The sequence below is a fragment of the Delphinapterus leucas genome, chromosome 5, assembly GCF_059928025.1.
Source record: "Delphinapterus leucas isolate spDelLeu-1000000601 "Yukka" chromosome 5, BTC_Dleu_Yukka2, whole genome shotgun sequence".
Lineage (NCBI taxonomy): Eukaryota > Metazoa > Chordata > Mammalia > Artiodactyla > Monodontidae > Delphinapterus > Delphinapterus leucas.
The window spans coordinates 84,547,906-84,567,375 of record NC_143133.1 but is presented as its reverse complement, the minus strand read 5'-3'; positions in this window follow the sequence as shown (position 1 = coordinate 84,567,375).

Here is a 19,470-nt window from a genome sequence, read left to right as displayed (position 1 = left end):
GATTTGTGGCCCAAGATATGATCTATTCTGGAGAATGTTCCATGAGTACTTGAGAAGAAAGTATATTCTGTTGTTTTTGGATGGAATGTGCTATAAATATCAATTAAGTCCATCTTGTTTAATGTATCATTTAAAGCTTGTGTTTCTTTATTTATTTTCATTTTGGATGATCTGTCCATTGGTGAAAATGGGGTGATAAAATTCCCTACTATGATTGTGTTACCATCGATTTCCCCTTTTATGGCTGTTAGCTTTTGCTTTATGTATTGAGGTGCTCCTATGTTGGGTGCATAAATATTTACAACTGGTATATCTTTTTCTTGGATTGATCCCTTGATCATTATGCAGTGTCCTTCTTTGTCCCTTGTAATAATCTTTATTTTAAACTCTATTTTGTCTGATATTAGAACTGCTACTCAGGCTTTCTTTTGATTTCCATTTGCATGGAATATCTTTTTCCATCCCCTCACTTTCAGTCTGTATGTGTCCCTAAGTCCAAAGTGGGTCTCTTGTAGACAACATATATATGGGTCTTGTTTTTGTACCCATTCAGCTAGTCTATGTCTATTGGTTGGAACCAATTGGTTGGAACATTTAATCCATTTACATTTAAGGTAGTTATTGATATGTATGTTCCTATTACCATTTTCTTAATTGTTTTGGGTTTGTTATTGTAGGTCTTTTCCTTCTCTTATGTTTCCTGCCTAGAGAAGTTCCTTTAGCATTTGTTGTAAAGCTGGTTTGGTTGTGCTGAATTCTCTTAGTTTTTGCTTTTCTGTAATGTTTTTAATTTCTCCATCAAATCTGAATGAGGTCCTTGCTGGGTAGAGTAATCTTGGTTGTACGTTTTTCCCTTTCATCACTTTAAATATGTCCTGCCCGCTCACTCCTGGTTTTCAGTGTTTCTGCTGAAAGATCAGCTGTTAACCTTATGGGGATTCCCTTTTATGTTATTTGTTGCTTTTCCCTTGCTGCATTTGATATGTTTTCTTTGTCTTTAGGTTTTGATAGTTTGATTAATATGTGTCTTGGTGTGTTTCTCCTTGGATTTATTCTGTATGGGACTCTCTGTGCTTCCTGGACTTGATTGACTATTTCCTTTCCCATATTAGGGAAATTTTCAACTATAATCTCTTCAAATATTTTCTCAGTCTCCTTTCTTTTCTCTTCTTCTGGGACCCCTATAACTCAAATATTGGTGTGTTAATGTTGTCCCAGAGGTCTCTGAGACTGTCCCCCACTCTTTTCATTATTTTTCTTTATTCTGCTCTCTGATTGTTATTTCCACTATTTTATCTTCCAGGTCACTTATTCATTCTTCTGCCTCAGTTTTTCTGCTATTGATTCCTTCTAGAGAATTTTTAATTTCATTTATTGTGTTGTTCATCATTGTTTGTTTGCTCTTTAGTTCTTCTAGATCCTTGTAAACGTTTCTTGTATTTTCTCCATTCTATTTCCAAGATTTTAGATATCTTTATTATCATTACTCTGAATTACTTTTCAGGTAGATTGCCTGTTTCCTGTTCATTTGTTTGGTGTGGTGGTTTTTTACCTTGCTCTGTCATCTGCTGTGTATTTCTCTGTCTTCTTATTTTGCTTAACTTACCATGTTTGGGGTTTCCTCTTCACAGGCTGCAGGTTCGTAGTTCCCATTGTTTTTGGTGTCTGCCCCCAGTGGTTAAGGTTTACTCAGTAGCTTGTGTAGGCTTCCTGTTGGAGGGACTGGTGCCTGTGTTCTGGTGGATGAGGCTGGATCATGTCTTTTGGTGCGCAGGACTGTGTCCAGTTGTGTGTTTTTAGGTGTCTGTGACCTTATTTTGATTTTAGGCAGCCTCTCTGCTAATGGGTGGTGTTGTGTTCCTGTCTGGCTAGTTGTTTGGCAAAGGGTGTCCAGCACTGTAGCTTGCTGGTTGTTTAGAGGAGCTGGGTCTTAGCATTGAGATGGAGATCTCTGGGAGAGCTTTCACCCTTTTATATTACATGGGGCCAGGAGATTTCTGGTAGAGCAATGTCCTGAACTTGGCTCTGCCAATTCAGAGTCTCAGGACTGACACCCAGCCAGAGCACCAAGACCCTGTCTGCCCCATGGCTCAGAAGAAAAGGGAGAAAAAGAAGAAAGGCAGAAAAAAAATAAAGTTATTAAAATAAAAGATTAAAAAATTATTAAAAATTAAAATAAAGAAGAAATTAAAAAAAGAAAGAAAGGAAGAAAGGAGAGCAACCAAACCAAAAAACAAATCCACCAGTGATAACAAGTGCTAAAAACTATACAGAAAAAAAACCACAAAAAAACAAAGGTCAGACAGAACCCTAGGACAAATGGTAAAAGCAAATCTATACAGACAAAATCACACAAAGAAGTATACACATACACACTCTGAAAAAAAAAAGGGAAAAAGGAGAATATATATATATATATATATATATATATATATATATATATAAAGGGAAGAGAGCAACCAATCAATAAACAAATCAACAATGATAATAAGCTCTAAATACTAAACTAAGATAAACATAACACCAGAAACAAGTTAGATGCAGAAAGCAAACCCCAAGTCTACAGTTGCTCCCAAAGTCCACCACCTCAATTTTGGGATGATTCGTTGTCTAGTCAGGTATTCTACAAATGCTGGGTACATCAAGTTGATTGTGGAGATTTAATCCAGTGTTTCTGAGGCTGCTGGGAGAAATTACCCTTTCTCTTCTTTGTTCACACAGCTCCTGTGGTTCAGCTGTGGATTTTGCCCTGCCTCTGCGTGTAGGTCGCCTGAGGGCATCTTTTCTTCATTCAGACAGGATGGGGTTAAAGTAGCAGCTGATTAGGGGACACTGGCTCACTGGGAGGGAGGGTTATGGAATGCATGGTGAGCCTGTGGTGGCAGAGACCAGCATGACATTGCACCAACCTGAGATGTGCTGTGTGTTGTCCCGGGGAAGTTGTCCCTGGATCATGGGACCCTGGCAGTGGTGGCCTGCAAGGATATATTGTACAACATGGGGGATATAGCCAATATTTTATAATAACTATAAATGGATTATATCCTTTAAAAATAATTTATTGAATTACTTTGGCATGTTTATCAAAAGCATATTGACCACATATGTGTAGTTCTATTTCTAGACACTCTCTTATTTTCTGTCAGTCAACCTGTTTATGTTAACCCCAATACTTACTTGATTTCTATAGCTGTATCCTAAGTCTTACAATCAGGTTGCATAACTCTTCCCAAATTTTTCTTCCTCTTTAAAATTCCACTGGCTATTTCATATAATGTTTAATTTCCACATACATTTTAGAAACAGTTTGTCACAACTTTATTGGATTTTGGTTGGGATCATTTGGCTTTATAGATCAGTTTTATATCTGTTTTATATGGTATCTTCTGATCATAAACTTAGCATCTCTTCTTTAGTTAGGACTTCCTTGTTTCCATGATGTTTTGAAGTATATATGTTTTATATATCCTTTGTTAAATCAACCACTCATTATTTCATTTTATTATACTATTGTAAATGATATTTAAAACTTCTAATTGTTCACTGCTACCATATAGAGATACAACTGATTTTTATATAATGATTTTATATTCTGTGATGCTACTCATGTTTTAGTTCCATAGCTGTTTTCATGGACTTCTTAGTATCTTCTACAAATGTTAGCATGTGGTCTAAAAATACAGTCCTTATTGCTTCTTGCTTTCCAGACTGTAGATTTTTATTTTGCTTGCCATAGTACACTGATTTTAATCTTCTGTATAGTATAAATTATAATATTTAAAGTAAGCATACAAACTTTAAGTGTGAGGAAGAAAGCATCTAGTTTTTTCTCCTTGGCATAGGTTGTTAGCTGTAGGAATTTTTTAATATCCCCTTCATCAGACTGAGGAAGTTTACTTCTGTACTTAGTTTGTTGAGAGGTATTGTAATGATGTGTACTGAGTTTCATCAAACATTTTTTTCTACATCTGTGGAAATGACCAGAAGGGTTTTTTTTTTCCTTTTTTAGTCTTTTAGTATAGTGAAATAATTTGATTAATTATTGACTATTAAGCCAATCCTGCGTTGCTGAAATAAACACTCCTTGTCATGATGTACTATACTTTTTGTATTTTTTTTTTAGAATTTTCATCCTGGTATATTGATGGGTTCATTTTACTGAATTTTTTAATTACAATTTAATGTTCAATGACCTTGCTAAAATGGTTAAAATGAATTAAAAACAAAGCAATGTCCCATAAGGTTAAGTCTATTTAATATAAATGCCTATTTTTAGATTTGTAGATTATATATTTTCTGATTTTTCTATCTGTGCATTGTTCTTTAACTTTGTTTTTTCTTAATTTAAGTACACATAAATTCAAAATTTTAAGAATCAATATTTCAGATAATCTTTTATGTTATACTTGGGTTATGAGAGAGAAGACTTAGGGACAATATTTTCACTTTCTGAAACAAGATTTTTAAAAAAACCCAACACTTTCTATATACAAAGTCAGAACTTTTATATAATGTCCAATATTACCTTTCCAAATGTTTAGTAAATAATCTTTTCAGGAAATCAATTTCTCTCTCTTTCTCTCATATCTGTGTATCACCTGTCTAAAAATAGCATGTATCCTGAAAATAACATTAGAATTTATATATGTAATCTCCTTGTCCTCCACAAATATTAACTAATATAAAATACATCCACAAATTTTTGAACAAGGGACTATAGAATGGAAAATAGACTACATATCATTTGTGCTTAAGATATTGAGACAAGTACATTGAGCGACTGCACCCTGAAGTGATGTCAATGTATTGAGAGATATATTTTGAGTAAATACCAATATTAGTCTTATAAAAGAGTTTGATGTGTACTTTAAAAGATTACAACATCCTCTTTATTAAAGCAGCTTTTTTAAAACATGTTTTTTGTCTAAAATATGAAAGTGGGAAATATATACATTCCATGTAATGGACACTCAAACTTATTTAATGAACGAATGAAATTAGACATTGATTCCCTAAAGGTGATATAGGATAAGATCTATATGAAGCAGCTTTCAATTTTACATCAAGAAAATTATCTGCTGACACTGATTAGCAACTTAGTTTAGTGTAAACAATTGTAACTTAAGTTAATAGATAATTCAAGAGGTAAACACCTATGTTGAAATGTAGCCTTTATGCTTTAATAAGCTCCTAATACGGAAAACTTCTAGAGTAGCAAATACATTCAAGTGCCCTGGGGTATCTTCATTTACATTATTGAGTCCCCTTAAAGCAGCCTCAATACTGAGGTCTAGGATCTTGTCTAAATTTTGAAAGAATTCTAGATTAATCTTCCCGGTCCCAGAAACTTCAAAACACCTAAACTTGGATAGAGTTGAAGAGGAGAACATACTCAGTTGCCTTTGAGTTCAGCATCTCCAGTTTATATATATCATAGAAATAATTAAGTAAGTACCAAAACTTACTCCTAAGAGAACATGGTAATATTAATTTTGAGATGTAGTTTCTTAGAGTTCAGAGTCTCAGATCATTAAATGATACAGATTTCTCCTGCTGTTTGAAGGCAAGATTGTCCTTCTGTTTTGCTATGAGAGCTGTTTATGTATGTATACTTAGCTGCAATCCAGACAGGACTACTTTCGTGCAACTCAGTCAGGAACTTGCATTAGTCTGATTAACTTTTCTTGACATATTCCTATAGGCCACACTCTTCAAGGACAATGTTAAAAGTCATACTGAAATATCATAAGAAAAACTGATACAATCTGGATCAGAGGAAATTAAAAAATAAAAATAAAAAACACCTGTGAGAGAATTCTAATGAGTTTTTATAATAATTCCAATAACTCTGCCATTATTAAGTCTCAAGATGGTTCACCCACTGTTTTCTCATTTTCATTCAATGCCATCAGAAGTGGCTTGGCCTAATGGCACATAAGAGCATGCAGCTGCGCTTAAACACATGAAATTTATTCCTTGTTGATTTTCTGCATTCTGACTCACTTTTATCCCCTTCATTGCTCCATTCTAACACTATCAGTAACCATAAGTATTTCCAAGGCTAGAAAGAGTGTACATGAATCAACAGGCAGGCAGAACTGGAGGAAAAGTACTGATGATCAAGTCATATAGCACCTATCCTTCAGTTAAGGAAAGTTCATTTCAAAGCTGCCTTCTGTTCAAGAACAGTGAGGGGAAAAAAGATGTTAATGTGTTTGGATTACATTAAAGTTTTAAGATTAACTAGACGAAAGGGAGGGAAAAAGTGCTAATGGCAAGAGCACATGGAAGGGGCATTATTATATTACTGCTAATGCACATAAAACATTGCCTATTAAAATAGAATGGTTTTACATCCTATTAAATATATCAAAGCTGTGTTTTAATTACAAATCCTTTTATATGCATGTTTTAACAAACATGTCTTTGATAATGGAATGTAGCTGCAACTTCTTAAATGTTAAACATGAGCAATCCTATATAATATGGTGCCCCCCAAAAAAAACATTACCACTAGGAGGTAACCATATTTTGAGATCTCTGATCATATATATATCTATATATATCTATATCTATCTATCTATCTATATATATATATCTTATGAATTCTCAAGTGAGCAGCTGGGCAGCAACTCAATTTAAGAGCTGAACCTCTGGACTTGTTATGGTTAACAGTGATGTGTTGTGCTATTATTTTCACATGGTTATTTGTGGAAATAAATTATGTCCTTGAGATGGTTTATGGGTAGAAAGCACTTGATCATGTTTGTCTATGATATTATTTGTGAAATGACTGCAACAACTCTATTAGAAACCTAGATGGTAAAATTAACAAACTTCTCATCTTGAATGGCATAAGCATTAATTTTATGGAAATTTCAAATGCATCAGTGTTTAAATTTAGCCCATGACCTCTAAACTGTATAATTATGATTTTCTTACCTGATTAAAAATGGCAGGACAAAAATACAAGCAGTGATATTTTTTATTAATTGGATGCTAGTAGAGAGTGAAAGTGGCGTAAGTAACATAATCCATGTCAAGAAAATGCTAATTTTTAAGTGATTACTTGTCATAAATATGAACAAATAATATATTGGCCACTAAAAAAAGACTGCTTTTTAGCAAAATCCAATCTTCCTTTTATTCTTGATTTGAATTATAAACAAGTTTTTCTCTTAAAAATTATCATCTATGCATACAAATGTGTAGATATTTTTCTATTAGAAATTGAAAACAATCTATTAAATCTAATTGCTTTGTTTTCTCTTTAGTGTCATAAAATCCAGCCAAGTTAATTACTCAATTAGCCTCTCTTTTTGAACGGGGTACTTTTCTTTTCTCTTTTTCCTCCTCTTAGTCCTACTCTTCCTTAATTTCTGACTTTTCCAGGGTTGGAGTTTGAAGGAGAGGGAAGAAACTAAAGGGGCATAGACATTTCTTCCTGTCTTACACTTTCAGGAACTGGTGCTGTACTCTTTCGTCTTGAAAGTTGTTGAAATTCAACTTTCTCTGGAGGGAAATTTTTGTAAATTCTTCTAAGACAACACCCTTATGACTACTACTTGAGATAAGCGATACTTTCTCTTTCATGGGTCTTTAAGTCTTGTCTTTTGGTTTCTAGTTCTTGGGGTCTGTCGACTAAAAAAATTGCACAACTGAAAGTTGAGAGTTGTGTTTTATTCAGCAGACATTCTTAGAACTTCGAGCCCGGGAGACAGCATCTCAGATAAAGGCTGAGAAAATTGTTCTGAGGAGGTGAAGGGGAAGCCAGTATATATAGGAGTTTTCAAAACAAAGGGCAGGTAGTTGGATCGTCAAATATCTCAAGTTAAGGAATTTAACACTTTTCTACATATGGGAAGATGCAAGAGTTTGAGTTCACTGAAATCATTCCTTTGATATGCACCTATTTTATCTGGGGCCAGTGTCCTGTGTTTTCTTATCCGGAGTTTCCTCAAGATGCAGCATTGGGGTGGCTGCAGTCTGATGACTACTAGATAGCAGGCATTCTTTGTTTCCTTCCTGAGTTCCCTCAGGGATCACCATTAGGGCAGCTGTAATGTGGTGGCTAGATCCTTTGTTTATTGATATGGCTGGCAATATTTTATTTCTAAGGTCCAATTACAAAAGCTCTCTCTCCCTTTTTTTTGGGTCCCATTAGTCAGCTATCCTGTGTATAAGGTCCACATTTTGTCAACAGAAAACTCTTCTTCATTCTTGGCCCTTAAATACTTTGTGTGTACTGGGTGATTCTACCTGATAACGAAATTCCTTCATCTTCCACTTAGAGTTGCTTGTCCTTTAGATTTTTCAGAGAGAAGTCATATACCAGGCCACTGAGCCCCCCAAATTTTGAGAGACATGAATTAATTCCTCCTTAAATCCCTTGCTTGATTTAAGCTGAAGAAAGAACAAATACCTACCTCTCCTCCTGTAGTGGTCACCAAAGAAGATTTTATTAAGTTGTGATTGTGAATCACTTTTGGAAACTAAACTTAAAGTTATTATTTAAGAAATAGAAAAGTTCTTTTTTTTTCCTCTCCCAAATAAAAGTATAACTGGTGTGGTAGGCAGAATAATGGAATAATGACAATATCCCTTCCCATTACAATCACAAAGATATTAGTTCCTAATCCCTAAGGAAAAAGGGTCTTTGCAGATATGGCTAAGTTAAGGATTGTCAGATGGAGAAATTATCTTTATCTGGATAGGTCCTACATGAAATCACAAATATCCTTATAAGAGAGAGGTAGAGGGAGATTTGACATACAGAGGAGAAAACAGTGTGAAGATGAAACAGAGAGAGATTTTAATTTCCTGGCCTTGAAGATTGGAATAATGTGGTTATAGGTCAAGGCATGCTGCAGCCACCAGAAGCTAGAAGACATGAGGGATAGATTCTCCCCTAGACCTACTGAAAGAAGTTTGGCCCTGGCAGCACTTTGATTTGGGCCCAGTGATTCTGATTTCAGACTTCTGGCTTTTACAACTGTGAGAGAATGAATATCTGTGGTTTTAAGCTGCCAAATTTGTTATAATTTATTATAGTAGCTATGGGAAAATAACTCAGGCAGAAGGAAAAATTTCATATTCTTCCCTTTGCACATAGTTTTGATGTTTGGTGCTTGGTGATCCATCTTGATTTGTTTCAATCCATTGTCATTCAATGCTTTGTACTTTACAGTAGCTCTGAAAGAAATTTTAACAGCTATAAAAATCATCAAGTCTGTGAATTATATTTTTTAGACATTTTAAAAAATATAATTATAGAATGTGACATTTTTTCTATACCACACAGAAAGTTGTTGACTTCTAAGAGGACAGTTGTAAAGCATTTATTTCTACTAAGAACAACCAAAATTTTACTTTTTTCTCTGAAAGAAAAAAAGACACACTTTTATAATATTTTTAAAGAAAAAAGATTTTATTCATAGGTTGGTATACCTGAAAGATTTTTTTGATCATGAAAATGAGGTAAGTCTTTGTGATAAAGGTCCCAAAGTCAACCAGTAATAGAATTTACTAAACAGTTGTAAGGTTTCTTGGCAAATTACTGATATGATAAAAGAGAAGGATCAGGTGGCCTTGACTTATTTCCAAAGCTGAAATAAGTGTTTTACTTAGATGGGGTTAGGATACTAAGTTCTTCAGTATTTTTGAAAGTACAAATGTGCATATACTTGGAGACATTTCATAACTCTTTTAAGAGCATATCTATCTTGATGGCAGTGATTTGAACCATCGTTTTTTTTTTTTTCCTGATTAAAAAACAGTCTCTATCAGAAATGTTGACCTCATCAACGATAAACTCATCAAACTTAGAAGCAAAAATAATTCACTACAATTGGAGATTAACTCAAAAACCTTTGAAAATGCAGGTATTTATTGAAAGAAGCCTGGCTGAACCTGAAAGAAACAAACAAACAACTAAGGACATTTTAATTCCATTTTCAAACTATATCTTTGCAAATCAGGATTTTCAGCACTCACAACTACCAAAACAAACGAACAAACCAATCAAAATTATGTAGATACCCTCAAAATATTTATTTTTCTCTTGTCAAAGGTTACACACAATCTAATGGTCTTATACAAAATAAGAAAAACAGTCTTCCTAATATTTCCATAAAAAATGAAGTTTAACCTGCCTTTCTATTTGAAATATCCTGTTAATATTACTAGAATATAATTTTTTAAAAATTGGTTAACCATATCTAAATACAATCGGTTTATTTGAAATTTCATATATTTTATATTATTGGATTAAAATTTTTTTTCTGCAAAGGGGTCCATGGGCATCACTAGAGTGCCAAAAGGGCCCATGTCAAAAACAGCAACAATGACATAAAGAACCTCTGCTCTAGCTACTGTGTTCAGAATAGAATTATGAAAGGAAGTGAAGGAAGAAACAGGAATAACAGAATGCAAACACTATAATTTAGGTGAACTATGATGTAGTTTGGTGATGTAGATATAGTAGAAGTGGTGAGAAGTCCAACTGTATAAATACTTTGAAGATTAAGGTAATAGAATTTTTACATAACTTTTTCTTTGTTATTTGGTTATCTGGATTACTTTTTTCTGTGTATTGCTTGTTTGACAGTCCATCTATTCAATTGAACTTTCACTATTTTTTCTCCATCTATATTCATTTTTTTATAATCTGGTACAAATCCTTTGTTTTACTTATACAGAAAATGTCATCTTCCAGGCTTTTCATATCTTCTAACTTGATTTATAGTGCCTTTATTTGTAAAAAGTTCATTTTCTAAAAATTGAGGTATAGTTGATTTACAATATTATATTAGTTTCAAGTATACAATATGGCTCAATATTTTAATAGATTATACTCCATTTAAAGTCATCATAAAATATTGCCTATATTCCCTGTCCCTCAGTACATTTGTGTATCTTATTTATTTTATACCTAATAGTTTGTACCTCTTAGTCCCCTTCCCCTATCTTGCCCATCCCCCACCCTTTTCCTCTGTATCTGTAAGTCTGTGAGAGATTTACTTCACTAAGCATTATAACCTCCAGGTCCATTCATGTTGTTGAAAATGGCAAAATTTCATTCTTTTTTATGGCTGAGTAATATTCCATTGAGTGTATATGTGTGTGTGTGTGTGTGTATGTATGTGTATCACACCTTCTTTTTCCATTCATCTGTTAATGGACAATTAGGCTGCTGGCTGCTTTCATATCTTGGCTATTATAAACAATGCTGCTGTGAATATTGGGCTACATGTATCTTTTTGAATTAATGTTTTTGTTTTCTTCAGATATATACCCAGGAGTGGAATTCCTGGAACACATTGCAGCTCTATTTTAGTTTTTTGAGGAACATCCATACTGTTTTCCACAGGAGCTGCACTAATTTACATTCCTACCAACACTGTAAAAGAGTTTCCTTTTCTCCACATCCTCACCAACATTTGTTGTTTGTGGTCTGTTTTATGATAGACATTTTGACAGATGTGAGGTGATATCTCACTGTGATTTTGATTTGCAAGTCCCTGATGATTGGTGATATTGAGCATCTTTTCATGTACCTATTGGCTATCTGTATGTCTTCTGTGGAAAAAAATGTCTATTCAGGTCTTCTGCTCATTTTTAAAATTGGGTTGTTTCTCTTTTTGATACTGAGTTATATGAGCTCCTTATATATTTTGGATATAAGCCCATTATCAGACATACTATTTGTAAACATTTTCTCCCATTCAGTAGGTTGTCTTTTCATTTTGTTGATGATTTCCTTCACTGTGCAAAATATTTTAGTTTAATTAGTTCTCATTTGTTTATTTTTGTTTTCTTTCCCTTGTCTAGGGAGACATATCCAAAAAAAATATTGCCACAACTTAGGTCAAAGAACATACTGCCTATGTTATTTTCTAATTTCATTGATTTACATGTAGCTGCCCAGTTTTCCGAACTCCTATTGAAAAGAGTGTCATCCTCATTTTATATTTTTGCCTACTTTGTTGTAGATTAATTGACCATAGGTTCATGGATTTATTTCTGGGCTATTTATTCTGTTCCATTGTTCTATATAACTGTTTTTGTACTAATACCACACTGTTTTGATTACTGTAGCTTTGTAGGATAGTCTGAAGTCTGGAAGGATTATACCTCTAGCTTTGTTCTTTTTCCTCAGGATTGTTTTAGCACTTTGAGTCTCTTGTGGCTCCATATGAATTTTAGGCTTATTTGCTCTAGTTCTGTGAAAAATGTCATGGGTACTTTAATAGGGATTGCATTAACTCTGTACATTGCTTTGGGTGGTATGACCATTTTAACAATATTAATTCTTCTAGTAAAAGAACATGGGATATCTTTTAATTTCTTTGTATCATTGTCAACTTCCTTCATCATTGTTTTATATTTTTCAGAGTATAGGTCTTTCACTTCCTTGGTTAAGTTGATTTCTACGTATTTTATTCTTTTTGATCCTATTTTAAAAGGATTGTTTTGGTTTTTTTACATTTTATTTTTCTGATAGTTCATTATTAGTATATAGAAAGTCAACAGATTTCTGTATATTAATCTTGTATCCTGGAACTTTGCTGAATTCATTCATTAGTTCTGATAGTTTTTGTGTAGAGACTTTAGGGTTTTCTATATAAAGCATCATGTCATCTGCAAATAGTGACAGTTTTACTTCTTCCCTTCCAATCTGGATGCCTTTTATTTCTTTTTCTTGTCTGATTGTTGTCGCTAGGAATTCCAATACTGTTTTAAATTAAAATGGTGAGAGTCAGCATCCTTGTCTTGTTCCTGATTTTAGATGAAAAGCCAAACTTTTCACCATTGAGTATGATGTTAACTGTGGGTTTGTGATAAATGGCTGTTGTTTTGTTGAGATATAATCCCTCTATAACAACTTTGATGAGAGTTTTTATCATGAATGGATGTTGAATTTTTTCAAATGCTTTTTATTTATCTATTCTTAAGATCATGTGATATTTATTCTTCTTTTGATGTAAGTGGTATGTTAAAGTCCCCAACTATTGTATTATTATCAATTTCTCCTTTTATGTCTGTTAATATTTGCTTTATATATTTAGCAAAAATTATTGCCTGTATTGGGTTCACATATGTTAACTAGTGTAATATCCTCCACTAAGTTGTTGAATTTTTTGGTCAGCTTAAAGTTACTTATATCATTCCCCATTTATCCTTCTGTGTCCTGTAATTCCATCCATCACATCCATCTTTATAATGAAAAAAATTTTTGGTCATTTTTGCTAAGTATAATATCTGATTCATCAATGAGTATGCTTCCATTAATTTATCTGTCCTTTGGTTATGTATTACATTTTCTGGTTATTTCTACGATTCATATTTTTATTTCATATTATAAATGTATGAAATAAAAATAATATACATATGGCACATATTATTTATATAATATACAAATAATACATATAAATTATGAAAATATAATATATGTATATAAAATCTCAGTGGAAAGTAACCTACATTTTGCTTTGCTTTGTTTTGTTTTTTTCCCCAAAGAATGCACATCTTTCCTTTTGTGTAGAAGTCTGAGGTGAGGGATTTAAGGATTTAATGAAGTAGAGATCACTTTTAGATAATTCAGCTCCCAATTTTTGTGCTACCATTACAAAAAGCTGAGATTCTTACCCATCTACTTGTTGAGCAAGGAAGGAATTTAGTTTCAGTTATCATCATCTGTTCTTGCAGAATCAGAAAAGATCACTGTAAGAATGTTCAAAATATCAAGAATTCTCTACTTTTAACAACTCATTTCTGTTTACTCAGTAAAATTCTGGTGTGGGGAAAGGGTGGTTTATAAAACTAAGTAATTTTGCATTTCAGACTATTCTTAATTCTAGTCTGTCCTTTCATTTACAATTTCTAATCAAAGGTTTTCCAATTTCTTCCTGACCCTGTAAAGTCTATGTCAGGCCATCTAACTCCTCTGTTTCAACGGACTCTAGCTATGGATGTTGCTTTGGCTTCATGCTCAATTTTGAAGTGATTCTTCTGTTTGGAATGTGCTTCCTTAGTGGTTTCTTTGTATCTATTGCTTTTCAGACTTTTATTTTCCTGTTTATTGAACAATCCACAGCAAGCCATTAGGAAGTACCCTATATTCTCTACCTTCTAAATGTATCCCAGCTGTGTACCATCACATCACTTCATCATCCTAGAAAAGAAACTATCCTATTTGTGTAACAACCACAGTAGACTGTAAACAACTATCCCTGTATTCAGCATTATCCCGTTTTCTGTTTCTCACAAATAAATATAGGATCACATTATTTCTTTATCTAAATGTCCCAGCTTCCATCACATTCAGAAGACAAAAACACCCAAATCCAAAGTTGTTACCATGGTATACCTGAATGATCTAGTCCCTAGCCACCTTTTCAAATTCATAACCAGTCTTCACTATCTTTAATCTTTCTCCAAAAATAAATTTAAAAGATGTAGAGGGAGTGTCATTTCCTCTGCTCAGGGAATTAATTTATATTTGCATTTCCTTAGGCTTGGAAAGTCCTTCTTTCAAATATTCACATGATTCATCCTTCGTTTATATAACTTTATCAAAATTTATATAGAGTGATCAGGAAAACTTTTCTGATCACTGTATATAAAATAGCAGGTCATACCCTCTCACTACATCATTAGCTAACAAATCATCCACTTTTTAATAATTTACCTTCATTGTGCTTTTTATTATCTAGCTGACATTTTATTTTCAATCTGTTTATTCACTTGTGCTCTTACAACGACATTTTCACACTGTCTTGTAGTACTTCATGTTTTACTTTAAATAGAAATTAAACTCCTTGTATGCTTGGTAGTGTCTCATTTCTTTTGCAATTTCCATGGCATAATCACCTCCATGTTACCAAAACTCCTTATAGGGGTGAATTTTGTCTCCCTTGTTCTTTGCTTAAATTCTGACAATTGAAAAGTATGTTCTACTTATAAACCTTCAATTAATATTTTCTTAATTAATACTTTGAACCTAATAGGAATTCAGTGAGTACTTGCTGAATTAAAGTTCATTGAATTTTCCTAATATTAATCATGCCATCAAGAAGTTTTTAGCACATTATGTTTTCAGAAGGTAGTTCTATTACTTCTGGTCATCTGTATTTTTTTTTGTAGGAAAGTTTCAAAATAGTATTATGAAACATTGACTCTCATTCATTAGTATAGCAGTTATTTTCATTCTTAGTTGATAGCCTAAGAAAATGACTTGGGGAATTTAAACAATTACATAATATAGAATACAGTAGCCACTAGCCACAAGTGGCTATTGAGCACTTAAAATGTGGCTAGTCCTAACTGAGGTGTTCAGTAAGTGTGAAATACATACTAAATGTGGAAAGCTTATTAAGAAGAAAATAATGTAAAATACTTCATTTTATATTGATTACATATTGAAAATATAAAATGTTGGATAATTGAGTTAAATAAAACATATGATTATATTTTATTTTATCTGTTTCTTTTTACTTTTTTAAAAATGTGGCTACTAGAAAGTTTAAAATTATGTACAAGACTCCCATCTGTGGCTCGCATTGTGTTTCTTTCAGATAACATGGGACTAAATAGATGTGAAACAGGAGGGCAGATGGGAGGATTGGTTAACATTTTCATAGGAAATTTGCTCACATGCTACTTTTTCCTTAGGATTTCAAGCTCCCTATAATACATAATAGGCATATCTACTATTTATATGATCATTGGCTCCATTTTTTTGAACTTTCTGGTATGTCTGCCTGGAATGATTTTACATAGAAATTGTATTCTATCAAGAACTTTGGTGAGAAAATATATATCCATTATTAGAGTCTCCTACCTCAGTCTTTAAACACGAGCCATCAACAACCAAAATTAATGTGCATTGTCAAGTGCTGAAACTAAAACATTGGTTTGTGGCATCAATAATTGTTGAGTAATTTGAGACTTACTTTCTCCCAGTCAGATTAATAAGCTCATGTGGTGGATAGTGTTGCAAGGATAGATAATTATACGTGAGATGCAAAACTTCATGGTTGTTTAGATGATGAGTAAAGAAATTATAGATATATTATTATCAAAGATTATGCCATATGTGGACATATCAAGTGGAGAGTTTTACCTAAAATTACATTCAATGATGCCACTACTTTTTTCATAACATCTTTCAAAGAGGGGAGATATGCTGTAGTTACAGGGTCCAAAGAAAGGCTTTGGAAGTTATGACTTTCTGATGTGGATGTGACCATGTTATTGCATAAATACTGCTAGGTGCGGTATCTCTTTCTCTGTGCATAGAAGTCAAATAATTTATGTTAATATTGATGTTAAACTTATGGGATATAAAAGTTTCTTCAACATCTGAATTTCATGATTATATATAAGAACAATCAACTTGATGTGGTCATAAAGGGTTTAGAAAGGGCTGAAAATTCTGGGACCTGTTGCCTGTAATATCTTGTTAATTCTAGAAATTTTCTTAACTGATGGCTCTGTAACAGTTTTTGTTAACTTTAATTCTTTCACGATATAATGCTCAAACTTTTGCTAAGAAATCATGTCCTGAGGTGCAGTACTGGTCTTTGGTAAAACTAGGTATTTTCCATAGAAGCTTGAGAAGAGGGAGTTAAACTAATTTGCATGAGATCCATTTACCACTTTTACCTGTAGAAAACACCACCTCCAAGGGGGAAAACAAGAAGTCAAGTTATCAAGTTTAATTTCCTCATCAGTTGGATCTTGGGATTAATAAACTAGTGATATTTTCTAGGAGGAAGAGACTTTATTTTTAAAATGTCCTCAGCAGGATGTCCATGGCTAGTATTACTTATAGTGCTGTCCCTGACTAAGAATTGCTTATAGAAAATAGAATCCTACAAGGCTTGACTGTGTGAAGAATGTCACATAAGTTCTACAGCTCATTAGTTTATTAAATGGAGCTGTTTCATACTTTCAATGCTCATATTCTGTGAAGAGCCCCACAAACATAACATAAAGACCTCACCTATTCTAAGCTGGGAAGTACATGTCCAACATGGAAAGTAAGGACCTAGAGAGCTCCTTCAATACCATAGATCCCTCTCTACTTCATCTGAAACTTTTGATTGCCAATAGTTTTGAATTAATTTTTAGAGTTTGATACTGAGTAAATTGCCTGATCCATGTGAGTTTAATTTGACAACAAGATCCTGTGTGTTAAGTAAAATTCTTATGAACCTGTTTAGCTAAGAATCATAAGGTAAATACGTTTGCAAGTGCTTTTAGGCCAGGAGAAAGAAATTTCACATGTATACAATATCGGAGTGCATATATGAGAATTCTATGGGAATTTTGTTATGTTGTTGTTGACTAACCATGCCATAAAACAATATTTTTTTCTAAATGGCAGTATCTTAGTAAATCTCTGAAACATTATAGTCCAAGTGTACTGTTATCTTTCCCAAGTGAATGCAAGCAAATCTCTACTATCTAAAACAATGAGCAGAGTTCTATTACAACATAAAATTTACTATAAAGAAATATCGTGGAGAGGATAATATTTTTGGTGAGTACTACAGAAAATTGTATGAATACGAATATTTAAAATGTCCTTAAATCCTATTCAAATCTGTATCCTCTACTTTTGGCTTTTTTTAAATGACAGAAATATAGGTGTTATAGGGACATGGTATGAAGGGTGTTGCTAAGCCCTTACTAATTAATATTTAAATTAATACTTCAATTATTCAGTCTTAGCTTCTAGTTTTAGTATGTAATGTAAACTATTAAAGAAAGAAAGTTTTCCATTTGGACTGTAACTGGATCTGTCTCCTTTAGTCACTGTATTATACATTGAATTTTTGGTCCAGAGAGTATTTGGGACATCTACATCTATTTTCAGTAGTTCCTGATCAAGTTGGGCAGCTTTGACAAGATCAGATCTAATTAAGTTATGCATGGGGAATCAATAAATATTTTCAAAAATAATATATTTTCTAAACAACTTGGTTGGCAATAGCTTTTACATAAAAAGTATCTTCAATTCAGTTTGCAAGTAGTGTCATATAAAAAATAATGTTTTTGAGTAAAGGGGCCCAAAGGAAATATATTGGTTGAAATGGAGAGAATGATTGGTATTTCTTAGTACTTACAACTATATTGGTAAAAAGATTTTATATATTTTGATGGATATGCAATATAAAATTGTGGGACTTAAGCTTTAGACAGTAGCACCTAACTCAGAGGATATTTATATTTATATCATCCTATGACTATTGTCAACTCCCTTGTACTAGTCCAAAGGTAAAATGGAGAGCTGTGAGGATCACTAGATGTCCTCAAAACACCATCAGTGTGTTTTACCTATAGCGTTTCTGCTTGAAATACATCCTGTAGGGCTAGATAGTGTTTTGCTCTAATATCGTTTCATTTTCCATTATCTACAAATATATTTTGGCAATCTACTAGCTTTAGGACAAAGAAAAGGCTGAACTTTTGTAATTTAGTTCTTTTGAACATATGCCAGCTGTTGACTTTAAGGTAAGGAAATTCTTTTGGGTTTTGGTATGTCTATTCATTATAGCTCTGTGAATGTAAAGGTCTGCTAAGTCAAATCATCTTGTTTATGTTTAACCAATGACCGATGGAGTTGAGGCTCCCTCACTTTTGCAGCTGGGTTGACATCCAAGCATCACTTAAAGCTATGATGTAATCTGGTTTGAAATTACCTCATAATTTCATTCATAATTTCTTATCATGCTGCTTACAGTTTGAATTTTGTTCAATATTCCATAAGGAAAGACAGCCTTGAATAGGGCTTTCTCCTCATTTTTGGCCACTACAAGATGTTTTTATGTATCAGGCATCTTAGTCTATTTACAACTTTTAATTACATGTTTTGTCTATTTGTCTCCATTTGTTTAATCCAGTAAGTAGATCAATTACCAGAGATCTGGCAAACCTGACATTGGTATCCAATATAATTCTAAATGCTTGCCTAAATTTTTTCTATCTTCTTCAATTTTCAAAAGTTCTTGAATGTAGCTCTTCAATAAACCAGAAGTTAGTTTTCACTATAAATTAAGCAACTCACCTCCCAGCAACTTGGGCAGTATTTAGAGTAAATTAAGGACTCTGAATTATAATCATGAAGAAATAATAATTCATGAAGTTCATTCTCAGTATAATCTGTGGATGAGGTCTTATAATAAAAAATAAAAGGAGTTCCTTGAGCTAAGCAAACCAGTGTATATGCTCAAAGACCATAAGGGAAGTAAGGACAACTTTATTGAGGGCTTTTTATTCAAGGTTTTAGGGAAACCACCCAATTACATTAATCAAAAATTGTATTTAGGATCTGTTTGCACAGAGCAAGACAAATGACTTGCAGCTCCCATACCTGCTTGTTCTAGGTTGTACTTGGACAGAAATTTATGGCATTTGATCAAGGTCCATTCTCTGTGAACAAAACTCAAGACAATAGAGCTGCTG